General features: G+C 48.0%; 1 long non-coding RNA gene across 1 annotated transcript; it reads left to right on the top strand.

Moving 5' to 3' along the window:
- Positions 1 to 2783: 2783 nt before the first annotated feature.
- On the top strand, positions 2784 to 8498 carry LOC141153168 (uncharacterized). The gene is made up of 3 exons (XR_012247252.1): positions 2784 to 3038; positions 3218 to 3298; positions 6886 to 8498. It is a non-coding gene; the product is annotated as an uncharacterized lncRNA (long non-coding RNA).
- The last annotated feature ends 3059 nt before the right edge of the window (positions 8499 to 11557 follow it).

Consider the following 11557-nt stretch of genomic DNA (forward strand, 5'->3'; position numbering starts at 1 on the left):
CCGCCCGGCGTGAATCTGTAGAGGAGTCCCAGACCCGTGGGCGCATGATGGAGTTCCATCTAAAGAAGGGATACGGGTTCCTGGAAGAAGAGTGGACCGGTGATGAAGTCTATGTTAGACGTGACATCGTCAAGAGGAAGTACATGCTCTCAAGTCTCCACTACTTGCACGTAGGAGAGATCGTATATTTCGTCAAGTGTGAATGCCAGCGGGGTTGGTATGCTGCCACACTGACCCGTCCCTGTGAATGTGAGGATGTCCCGGAGATGGATGAGGAGGTCCTCCAGTAAAGAACCAAACAGAAGGCCCAACAGAGATGGACCAGGGAGGTCCCCAAAGGTTTCCTGACTACGCCAAAGATCAGTGGTCCCCGCGAGGAAAGAACGATGCCTGAACAACAGTGGGGAGACTCTGAGGGAGAAGAAGATGAACTCCCTGAAAGCCGCAGCGCAGCTGAATCTTCAAGTGAGGCGCAGGCAGCCAGCTTGCCGTTCATGCAGGTGGAGTAGGCTGATTCTACTGGGCTGTAGAAGATCACAGGGCCACGGCAAGCCAAATAGTTCAGAAATTTAGGGTGATCAGCTATGGTCCCGCCCAAGTCAGCTGCGAGAGCGTCACGTCGGCAGACGAGGACCCCGGGCCCAGCAGGTTCCCTGACGAGCTTTGGATGTGGAGGAACCCACCTTCCTCCTCAGAATGGCCGGCCTTTATGAAGGAGAGGAGGGAAGCTCAGAAGAGGAAGTAAAGAGCTCCAAGAGAGAGGGGCTAACCAACCTTAAGTTGTTAATTTTGCAGGGACCTGTTCCACATTGTGAGACAGCCTAAAAATCTCTGCTAGAGGTGGATCGCCCCATGTTTTAAAGTTTTAATGTTTAAAGAGCAAACAGAAGGACTGTTATTTTATCTTTGAGGCCAATGAGGCCAGAAGCTGCGAAGTTGAGTGTTTTTATTGCTGCTTTCCCTTTGTTTATTTTTGTTGCTCCTGTTGCGCCTTTTTCTACTGGAATTTGGGCTCTGAGGCAAGCCTTGAGGATTAATATCCTCTACCACTAAGACAGTGCATTTTTACAGGACTCCCTCCTTAAGCAAATGAGGGGCTGTTGGTGAATTGGCCTATGGGCCCATGTTAATACAATGGACATGGACACTGTGCTTCCGGGGTCCTTACTAAGAAGGACCGGTGCTACTGAGAAGTTTTGAATATTGCAACTATGAACTGTCCTGATTGCTGTCCCAGGACCCTTAACCGAGCAGGGCCGGTTTCCCACCAAAAAGAAGAAGTCAGGACTAGTCTTCCATTTAATGTTTTAGTAATGTGTTATAATGTTATGAGGATTAACACTTGCACTGGTTGTCTAGTATGGTCGAGGACGCCCATAACTAACCCCTTAATGACCGGAGCATTTTCCGCTTTTGTGTTTTCGTTTTTTACTCCCCTTGTTTCCAGAGCCATAACTGTTTTATCTTTCAGTCAATATGGCCATGTGAGGGCCTATTTTTTGAGGGACGAGTTGTAATTTTGAACGACATCACTGTTTTTACCATATCGTGTACTGGAAAACAGGAAAAAAATTCTGAGTGCGGTGAAATTGCAAAAAAAGTGTAATTTTTTTTTTTTACCACGTTCACTGAATACTAAAACTGACCCACCATTATTATTCTCCAGGTCATTACGAGTTTGTAGACACCAAACATGTATAGGTTCTTTTTTATTTAAGTGGTGAAAAAAAAATCCAAAATTTGCTTTAAAAAAAAAAAAAAAAAAAGGCGCCATTTTCCAAGACCCATAGCGTCTCCATTTTTTGTGATCTTGGGCCGTGTGAGGGTTTATCTTTTGCGCGCCGAACTGACATTTTTATTGATACCATTTTGGGGTAGATCCAATGTTTTTGCATTTTATTGCAATGTTGTGGCGACAAAAAAAAGTAATTCTGGCGTTTAGAATTTTTTTCTTGTTACGTCATTTACCGATCGGATTAATTCTTTCTTTATATTGATAGATCAGGCAATTCTGAACACGGTGATACCAAATATGTGTATGTGTGGGGTTCTTTTTATTCTTTTATTTTTAATTGGGTGAAAGGAGAATGATTTAAACTTTTATATATATTTTTTTTTTAATATTTTTAAAAACATTTTTTTTTAACTTTTTGCTTGCTTCAATAGTCTCCATGGGAGACTAGAAGTAGCACTTGCCTGATTGGCTCTGCTACATACAGGCGATGAGCAGATCAGCAGATCGCCTGTATGTAGCAGATTTGATCACTTGCTATGAGCACCGACCACTGGGCGGTGCTCATAGCAATCTGGACATGACAACCACAGGGGTCTCCTGCAGACCCCGGGTTGTCATGCCAACCCATCGGTGACCCGCGATCATGTGACGGGGTCACCAATGGGCTGGGTAAGTGACTAGTTAACAGCCGCGGGTGAATCGCGATTCCACCCACGGCTGTTGCGGGCACATGCTATCTGTATAAATCAGCTGAGATGCGCCCGGTTTAGGGCAGGCTCAGCTCCGGAGCCACGCTGAACCGGGGGTTATGATGTGGTGCGTACTATTACGTACCACGTCGTAAAGGGGTTAAAGTTTGGGGGAATGTAGTAGTGATGGAGGTGATAGTCTGCCCCTGATACCAACAAGGGTTAAAAAGACGTTCCTGAAGTTAGAACCCTCTGGGGCTGCAGACGTTCCTGAAGTAGTTTGGCCTAGGTAGGGTTAACTGTAAGAGCCGGCCCAGTAGAGGGAGGGGGAACTGAGTGCTAGTGTCAAGTTCAGGAAGTGAGCACGGTCAGTAGTTGTGCAGTACAGCAGAAATCAGCAGGCTTTGTAAGGGCTGCTCGGGTAGACGTGAGCTTAGTATCTCGGACAGTGGATCGCCAAAGAATCAATCTGCAAGAGTCCCCTTAGCTGGCCTGGGAACCTCGAGATAGTCATCGGGGGCCTGGGGGCACATTCAGTCTGCGAGGCTACAGAAGAAGTCAGCATTCAAGTACTCAGAGGCCGAGTGAAATGGGATCCAGATATGCTGTCATTGGTGAGGAAGAATCTTTAAGGCTAGAGAAGAAAGCAACAGAGATGTTTCACCTAGATCAGTAACCAGGGCTAAAGTTGTATCCGGTACCTGTGGGAAAGATGACAACCCATTGGGCCTCATCCTATATACTTGCCTGTAAATACTGCCAGTTACCAAGTAAAGTTCTGTTTGTTTTTAAGAACTCTGTGTCCTCTGAATTGATTGCTGCCCTGGTTCCAGAAGAGGAATTCCTGGTGTCAGAAGAGGCCGGCTGGCCAGAAGTAAGTGGGAAACACCACATACACAGCAGCACACCAGAGCGAGGACACACTTTGTCTGTAGGGTGCCAAAGCGAGCATAGGCTGCAGCTTGCCCATGACTACCTCGCTTGGGCACCTTACACAGGGTTCAGAGACTGAATCCTGGAAATTAATTTTCAGCTGTGACTGGTGTGAAAACAGTGCTCAGTCACTGCTGCGACACTACGAGAGGACGGCCAACGAGCCATTACTTTATTTATGGCTAGCAATCATTTTCATTTTATTTCTCTGGTGATTCTGCACCTGAGAAGTTGGGGAGACGGTGCAGCATGCCAAGGAGCATCGGGGATAAAAGCCAAAACATGGAGCCCCTGCCACAACGCACTTCCGAGTGACAGTACGAGCTCTTTACTTCTCTGTGAGCTGAGAATTATCTTATTACGTGCGGGGAAGGGCAGGGACACTCCTTAATATTACAGAACCCAAGTGAGTAAAAATGGCAGCAGCTGGAGTTGTTCAGAGGGACAGGGTATCTGGTGGGATTCGCATGTATTCACACATACCTGTTGTGCTTCAGTATTTGGCAAAACTGCAGTAATAAGTGCATGTGTTTTAGTCACATGTGAAACACAATCTCCTCTGAGCATGCCGCTACGGCAGCTCAGTAAAGCGCTTTTTTTGCTTTTCTATTTGGTTGCTGACATACAGTACTTCTATTTTACTGCTCACTATTTGTCCCATGCTCGAATTCTACCTGCTCACTACCTGTCCCCTGCTGCTGTCTATCTCTCCCCTGCTCACTACCTGTCCCCTGCTGCTCTCTATCTCCCCTGCTCACTACCTGTCCCCTGCTGCTCTCTATCTCCCCTGCTCACTACCTGTCCCCTGCTGCTCTCTATCTCTCCCCTGCTCACTACCGGTCCCTTGCTTTTCTCTATCTCTCCCCTGCTCACTACCTGTCCCCTGCTGCTCTCTATCTCCCCTGCTCACTACCTGTCCCCTGCTGCTCTCTATCTCTCCCCTGCTCACTACCGGTCCCTTGCTTTTCTCTATCTCTCCCTTGCTCACTACCTGTCCCTTGCTTTTCTCTATCTCTCCCCTGCTCACTACCTGTCCCCTGCTGCTATCTCTCCCCTGCTCACTACCTGTCCCCTTCTGCTCTATATCTGTCCCCTGCTTAGTACCTGTACCCTGCTACTCTCTATCTCTCCACTGTTGGTCTCTGTCTCTCCCCTGCTCACTACCTGTCCCCTGCCTCTCTATCTCTTCCGTTCGCTGTCCGTCCCCTGCTGCTCTCTATCTCTGCCCTGTTCACTACCTGTCCCCTAATGCTCACTATCTGTATCCTGTTTGCTATGCGTCCCTTGCTGCTTTCTCTTACCTGCGCATCATCTGTTCCCTACTAATTATCTGTTTCAAGCTCACTGTCTATTCGCAGCTCATAATAGTAATAATAATAATAATTTAACATATTTGACAGCACTTTACAATTAAGCGTGGATATGTATCAACAATAAAGACATTATAGAGTAACATATAATGTAGTTATAGGAGGAGTGGGGGCCCTGCTCACAAGCTATAATCCTAACCCCTCACTTGTTCACTACCTGTTTCTTGCTTGTTTCTTATCTGTCCCTAAGGCTGTGTGCCCACGATGCGTTTTTTAAGCGTTTCCGCAGCGGCAAAAACGCTGCAGAAACGCTTAAAAAACGCATGGTAGAAGGCCTGCCATGTTCCCCAATGATAATCCGCATGTGCTGTGCACATGCTGCGGAAATTTCCGCTGCGGATTATCATTGCAGAAAAAAATGCTGCACTACCAATTATTTTGCAGAAGCGCGGCGTTTTCGCCGCCATTGACTTGCATTGAAACGCATGGATTACTCATCACTGCATATGTAGATGCGCATTCCATGCGTTCCAATATGCGGATGGTACCCAGGACTAGAAGAGAGGAGACTCTCCTCCGGACTCGGGTACCTTAGAACCTGTGAAAAAAAGAATAAAATAAAAAATAAATATTATATTTACCTTCTGATGGCCCCCGCTGCGCTCGTCCTCCTTTGCCGGCAGATCGCGGTGGACTGAAGGACCTGCTCTGACGTCATAGTCATGTGACGGGTCACGTGATGCTGACGTCGGCAGGTCCTTCAGTGTACCGCGATCTGCCAGCAGCCAGAACGGAGCGAAGCAAGACTGTGGGGGCCATCAGAAGGTAAGTATAGATTTTTTTTTTTTTTTTTAACCATTCTTTAAGGTCACACAATATAAATCCATGCCAGTTGCATGAATTTATATAGTGTGACCAAGTTGTCAAGCACTTTCCAAGTGATGCTAAAATCGCTTGGAAAGTGCTTTACAACCCGCATGCGGAAATGCATGAGAAGAACGCTTCACATCCGCTTGTCCCTGGCAGGAAAAACGCATGTACAATCCGCATGTACAATCCGCATGTACAATCCGCATGTACAATCCGCATGTACAATCTGCATGTACAATCCGCATGCGTTTTTTCTGCCAGGGAGATGCAGAAACGCTCAGGAAAAATCCGGAGCATTTCTGTATCGTGGGCACATAGCCTTATTGCTATTTTCTCCTACTCACTAGCTGTCCTTTGTTTTCTTACCTTGTTCACTTACTGTCCTGTGCAATCTTTCCCTCCTTCACTATCTGTCCCCTGCTCATTATCAATCCCCTTTTTGCTTTCTCTCCCCCACTCTGTCCCCCCACTCACTCTCTATCCCCAGTTTGCTATCTATTCCCCACTCCATATTTATTCCACCCTTGGAGATGAGCAAATAAGACAACTCTCATCATCCAGTGTCCAGAAACATAATAGTTTGCAGTTATATGTGCTTGTGAATACCGGATATTCATTGTTATGGAAACACAGATCTCCTGGTACAGCCAGACGCAGCCACTGCTCTCTAATCCCCGGGTACTGAAGAGCCCTGTGCCTTTCCTCACCGTACACATCCATTTCACGCTATTTTTGTCTTCCTGTCACTATATTAATGGACAATTAGGGCAGATTTAATTAGAAAAGATGTCTGGGACTTATACTGGTAAGGCGTCGGGTTCTCGGCTTCTCCCGATGAATCGTACGTTGCCTGACACCCGTTCATGTCTGCACTAATTAAAAAGGCAGATTTGTGCGAGTTCACGGTTGAAACTGCAATTTTCCGCTGTGGAAGGCGTAACAAATTCTGGGACTTGTCCTTTATCCATCACATGTCAGGAGACGTCCAGGAATTTACGCCTGTTAATCCGAGCAGCAGATGTTCCTGCCTCTGATTCCTGATCTCCTCCACTCGGTATGGATTTTACATTGCATCGCGGACTGGAAGACAACCAATATGGCGGCCACCACATCATACCGCTTTCTTATACGTGACCATACATGGAGTAGAGGAAGGTTTTCTTTGCCATATTGGTTGTATTCACTACAACACAATTGTTTTCTCGTGCTGTAGTGACGCACATCATCTAGTTCTGCTGTCACTGACATGTGGGGGCGAAACTAAACTCCTGTCCGCTATTGTGTGACATTCCGCTGTGACATGTGCCGTGGTCGTGTGTTATGCTCTGCTCCTTTCCTCTTTTTCCAGGTCGGACATGATACAACACCTTTACACCGTACGTGACCTCTACGTTCGGACTCCACCTCCTGAATACGATGGTGATGAGCGGCGCCATACCAGAGCAATGACGAGCGGGACTAATACTAATGTACATACTGGGGTCTCCATAGCAACTCATCTCCACCGTCCGCTAGAAAAATAACACCAACTTCTTTTTTCATTATTTCTCGCTCTGGTTCCATTTTTCACTTTCTTGCTCATTAATTTTTTTCAGTTGCGGCGAAAACCAGAAAATGATTTTGACCTTGAATTATATAGGAGTTACCTCTCTGTGCCTGTGTGACCTCTGACCTTCAACTTCAGGCTGGTACCTTTGCCTCCAGGACTTCGGATACGCCTATGTATGACAGGACATCTTGTCATGTGGTCAGAGGAGATGGTCGGCGTGTTCTGGATCCATATGGATAGATAACGTAGACAATCTCAGCGGCATCATCGGCTATTCCACAGGCTGGAATCAGGAAGTCGGGGTGGCGCTTATCGATATCCGCAGTGATACCTGGAAACCATGGGTGAAGCCGACCATGGCAGTGACGCGCCCCCAGGGCAGTGGGGTACTGGGTGTCCGGGCCTATGGATGCTGGGGGGGAATATGTCACAGTGGCTGGCCCGGTCCGTGGACCATGGCGGTCAACAAAAAAAGAGGATAGTTTGTATGGGATTTGTAGTTTGATCGTGACGCCACCTGTGGTTTCTGATAATTTGTACCAGCGCTGCTGCAGACCTCTGAGGCAGTTGATAGGCAGCTAGGATGAAACAGCTCCCCACAGGTGGAGCGAGCCTCAGGGCAGTGTAGAGTTTGGTGGTGGGTGGTGATGCTGGGACTCGTGGTGCAGGAGAGATGGCGCAGCTGAAATAACTGACGGAGGCAGTGCAGTGCAGTCATCCGAGTTTTACTCACAGTTCTTGTTCAAAGTTCTCAGGTACACTGTACGGGTGTCCGCCTCCGCGTCGCACTGCGTCCACCAGAACAGGGGTTCAGCTCTTCCTCAGATATGTCAGGAGCACTTGACGGAACCCTGCTTTCTTTATGTTCCCAACTAGACCGACTTCTCACACTGGGTCTTTTCCCTCCTGCCCTGCGCTTCCCACACTCAGTCCCGCTCAGGTGCTCTGAAGTCCCTCTGGGCAACCTGAGGTTCCCGGACCTGCTTGACCCTCACGGTGACTAGAATGAGACTGTGGCGACTGCACCATGGAGGTGCAGAAGCCTCCGGTTTTTGCAGCCGAGACCTGGTCCCCTTCTTGCGGCCTGATCCCTCTGAAACCTGGCAGATTCGGGGCGTACAGGTGCCGTCCTGCACTCACCGTACCCCCTGGGATCCCTTCTATAGAATGGAGCCTTCCTCCTCTGCTTCCCTCCTGGGCCTCTATCACTAGGCCCCACTTGTGGAGCAGAGCTCCTGATGAGACTCTGCTCCCCTCCTTACTGCTCACTCACTTACTGAACTGCCACCCTATGATGACTTCCCCTTATATACCTCCTACAATGGTGCTCCCCTACTCTACATCCTCCACCCACACCCACTACTGGTTCCCCCTACCTTTGGTTCCCCCACTCCAGCCAGGGACAGGGCTCAGAAGGAACACAGTGCATCTTGCCCTTCCAGCCGGCCTGGAGTAGTGTAGTGTTGAATGTGGGTGTTGGGGTTGCGGGCAGCACTGCCTCCTTAACTGAGAGAAGGAGACACCACACATCTGGGTGAGGTGCAGTACTTCTGTGGCGACTGAACCCTCAGGGGCACCAGAGCAGTTTGTTAGGCAGTACAGAGAAAGGCGGACAGAAAACTGGAAGCAGGACCTGAACCAAATGTCATCCTCAGTATTCTCCATGTCATGACGCTGATCTTTTCCTCGTTCCTCCTCTTACAAGTGCTGGACATAATATCTTCATCTTCTGCTGCTGGTAATAATATAAAAAGTGTCAGACGTGCCGGTGACTGCAGGAGGCCAGAGAACGGGGGAAGCTCATTTGTCCATGCAAGAAGTGGTTCCATTGCATTTACGGGGTGAAGTGTGGGGGGGACTATGTTCCCTGAGTGCAGGTTGAGGGATCAACAAGTCACTTTACAAGGGCATTTGGGCATTTAGATACATTACTACAGCAGGTATCTGTGCAAGATACAACAGGAATCAGGGTAGAAGAAGCAATGAAGTCCCCTCTCCTCATTATAACACGTTCAGTGCCTACAAGTAGTATTCAACCCCCTGCAGATTTAGCTGGTTTGATAAGATGCAAATAAGTTAGAGCCTTCAAACTGCAAACGAGAGTAGGTTTTATGAACAGAAGCATAAATCTTACAAACCAAAAAGTTATGTTGCTCAGTTGAATTTTATTAAATTTTAAACATAAAAGTGTGGGTCAATTATTATACAACCCCTATGTTTAATATTTTGTGGAATAACCCTTGTTTGCAATTACAGATAATAATCGTCTTTTATAAGACCTGATCAGGCCGGCACAGGTCTGTGGAGTTATCTTGGCCCACTCCTCCATGCAGATCTTCTCCAAGTTATCTAGGTTCTTTGGGTGTCTCATGTGGACTTTATTCTTGAGCTCCTTCCACAAGTTTTCAATTGGGTTAAGGTCAGGAGACTGACTAGGCCACTCCAACACCTTGACTTTTTCCCTATTGAACCAGGCCTTGGTTTTCTTGGCTGTGTGCTTTGGGTCGTTGTCTTGTTGGAAGATGAAATTACGACCCATCTTAAGATCCTTGATGGAGGAGCGGAGGTTCTTGGCCAAAATCTCCAGGTAGGCCGTGCTATCCATCTTCCCATGGATGCGGACCAGATGGCCAGGCCCCTTGGCTGAGAAACAGCCCCACAGCATGATGCTGCCACCACCATGCTTGACTGTAGGGATGGTATTCTTGGGGTCGTATGCAGTGCCATCCAGTCTCCAAACGTCACGTGTGTGGTTGGCACCAAAGATCTCGATCTTGGTCTCATCAGACCATAGAACCTTGAACCAGTCTGTCTCAGAGTCCTCCAAGTGATCATGAGCAAACTGTAGACGAGCCTTGACATGACGCTTTGAAAGTAAAGGTACCTTACGGGCTCGTCTGGAACGGAGACCATTGCGGTGGAGTACGTTACTTATGGTATTGACTGAAACCAATGTCCCCACTGCCATGAGATCTTCCCAGAGCTTCTTCCTTGTTGTCCTTGGGTTAGCCTTGACTCTTCGGACAAGCCTGGCCTCGGCACTGGAGGACACTTTCAAAGGCTGTCCAGGCCGTGGAAGGCTAACAGTAGTTCCATAAGCCTTCCACTTACGGATGATGCTCCCAACAGTGGAGACAGGTAGGCCCAACTCCTTGGAAAGGGTTTTGTACCCCTTGCCAGCCTTGTGACCCTCCACGATCTTGTCTCTGATGGCCTTGGAATGCTCCTTTGTCTTTCCCATGTTGACCATGTCTGAGTGCTGTTCACAAGTTTGGGGAGGGTCTTAAATAGTCAGAAAAGGCTGGCAAAAGAGATCTTTAATCCACACATGTGAAGCTCATTATTCTTGGTGCCTGAACTACTTCTTAATACTTTAGGGGGACCAAACAGAATTCTTGTGGTTTGAGGGGTTGAATAATAAATGACACTCTGAATTAACTTTTAACGTTTAAAAAAAAAAAAAAAAAAAATTTGCTGCAGTGCATTTCCCACTTCTAGGCTGATCTACAGTACAAATGTCACAATGCCAAGTTAATTCCGCATGTGTCAACCAGCTAAATCTGCAGGGGGTTGAATACTACTTGTAGGCACTGTAATCCTTGACTAAAGACAAGAAGATAATCCAGGAGCGGACACAGGCAGGAGTGCAAAAATAGTGTAAGGGCCATGTACAGCCCCATAGCCCATCATAATGCACAGTGCCACCTGCTCTGGAGCTGGTCGTGACCCCTTAGTTCCTGGGGCCATGTGCAGCTGCACAGCTTGCACCAATGTTATGTCCATGCTAAAATGTCTATTCATTGAATCCATATTACAAGCTGAGAACAAAACAAGAATCCTACTTCCCATCCAGCAGAAAACAACTCCCAGGAGAAGCACAGACAGTAATGCAGAGGAGGAGGTCCCAGAAGAAGCACAGAGGGCAGGACAGAGGAGGAGATCCCAGGAGAAGCACAGACAGCAAGCAGGGGAGGAGATTCCAGGAGAAGAACAGGCAGTAAGGCAGAGGAGGAGATCCCAGGAGAAGCACAGAGGGCAGTGTGGTAGTGGTGAAGGAGACAGTTTCCCCCTGACACTGAAAAGGGGTTAAAAGCATGTTCCCAAAGGTAGAACCCTCTGGGGCTGCAGTTTAGTCCACATGGGGTTAACTGTGACAGCCAGCCCCATAGAGGGAGGGGGAACTCAGTGCTAGTGTCTAGTGCAGGAAGTGAGCTCAGTCAGTAGTGTGCAGTACTTCAGAAAGCCTACAGGCGCTATTCTGGCTGCTAAGGTAGATGTGGGCCTAGTGTCCCGGACAGTGGATCATCAGATACAAGAATCCCTCCACAAGAGTCCCCTTAGCCAGCCTAGGTACCTTGAGAGAGTCATCGAGGATCTAGGGGCGCATTCTGTCTGCAGGCTTGCAGAAGAATTAAGGACTCAAGTCTTGGACGTGGGGAGGACTAGGATCCAGATATACTGACTTTGGTGA

The sequence above is a fragment of the Phyllobates terribilis genome, unplaced genomic scaffold (genome assembly GCF_046119375.1).
Source record: "Phyllobates terribilis strain yellow unplaced genomic scaffold, ASM4611937v1 Scaffold_7__3_contigs__length_470593459, whole genome shotgun sequence".
NCBI classification, from domain to species: domain Eukaryota; kingdom Metazoa; phylum Chordata; class Amphibia; order Anura; family Dendrobatidae; genus Phyllobates; species Phyllobates terribilis.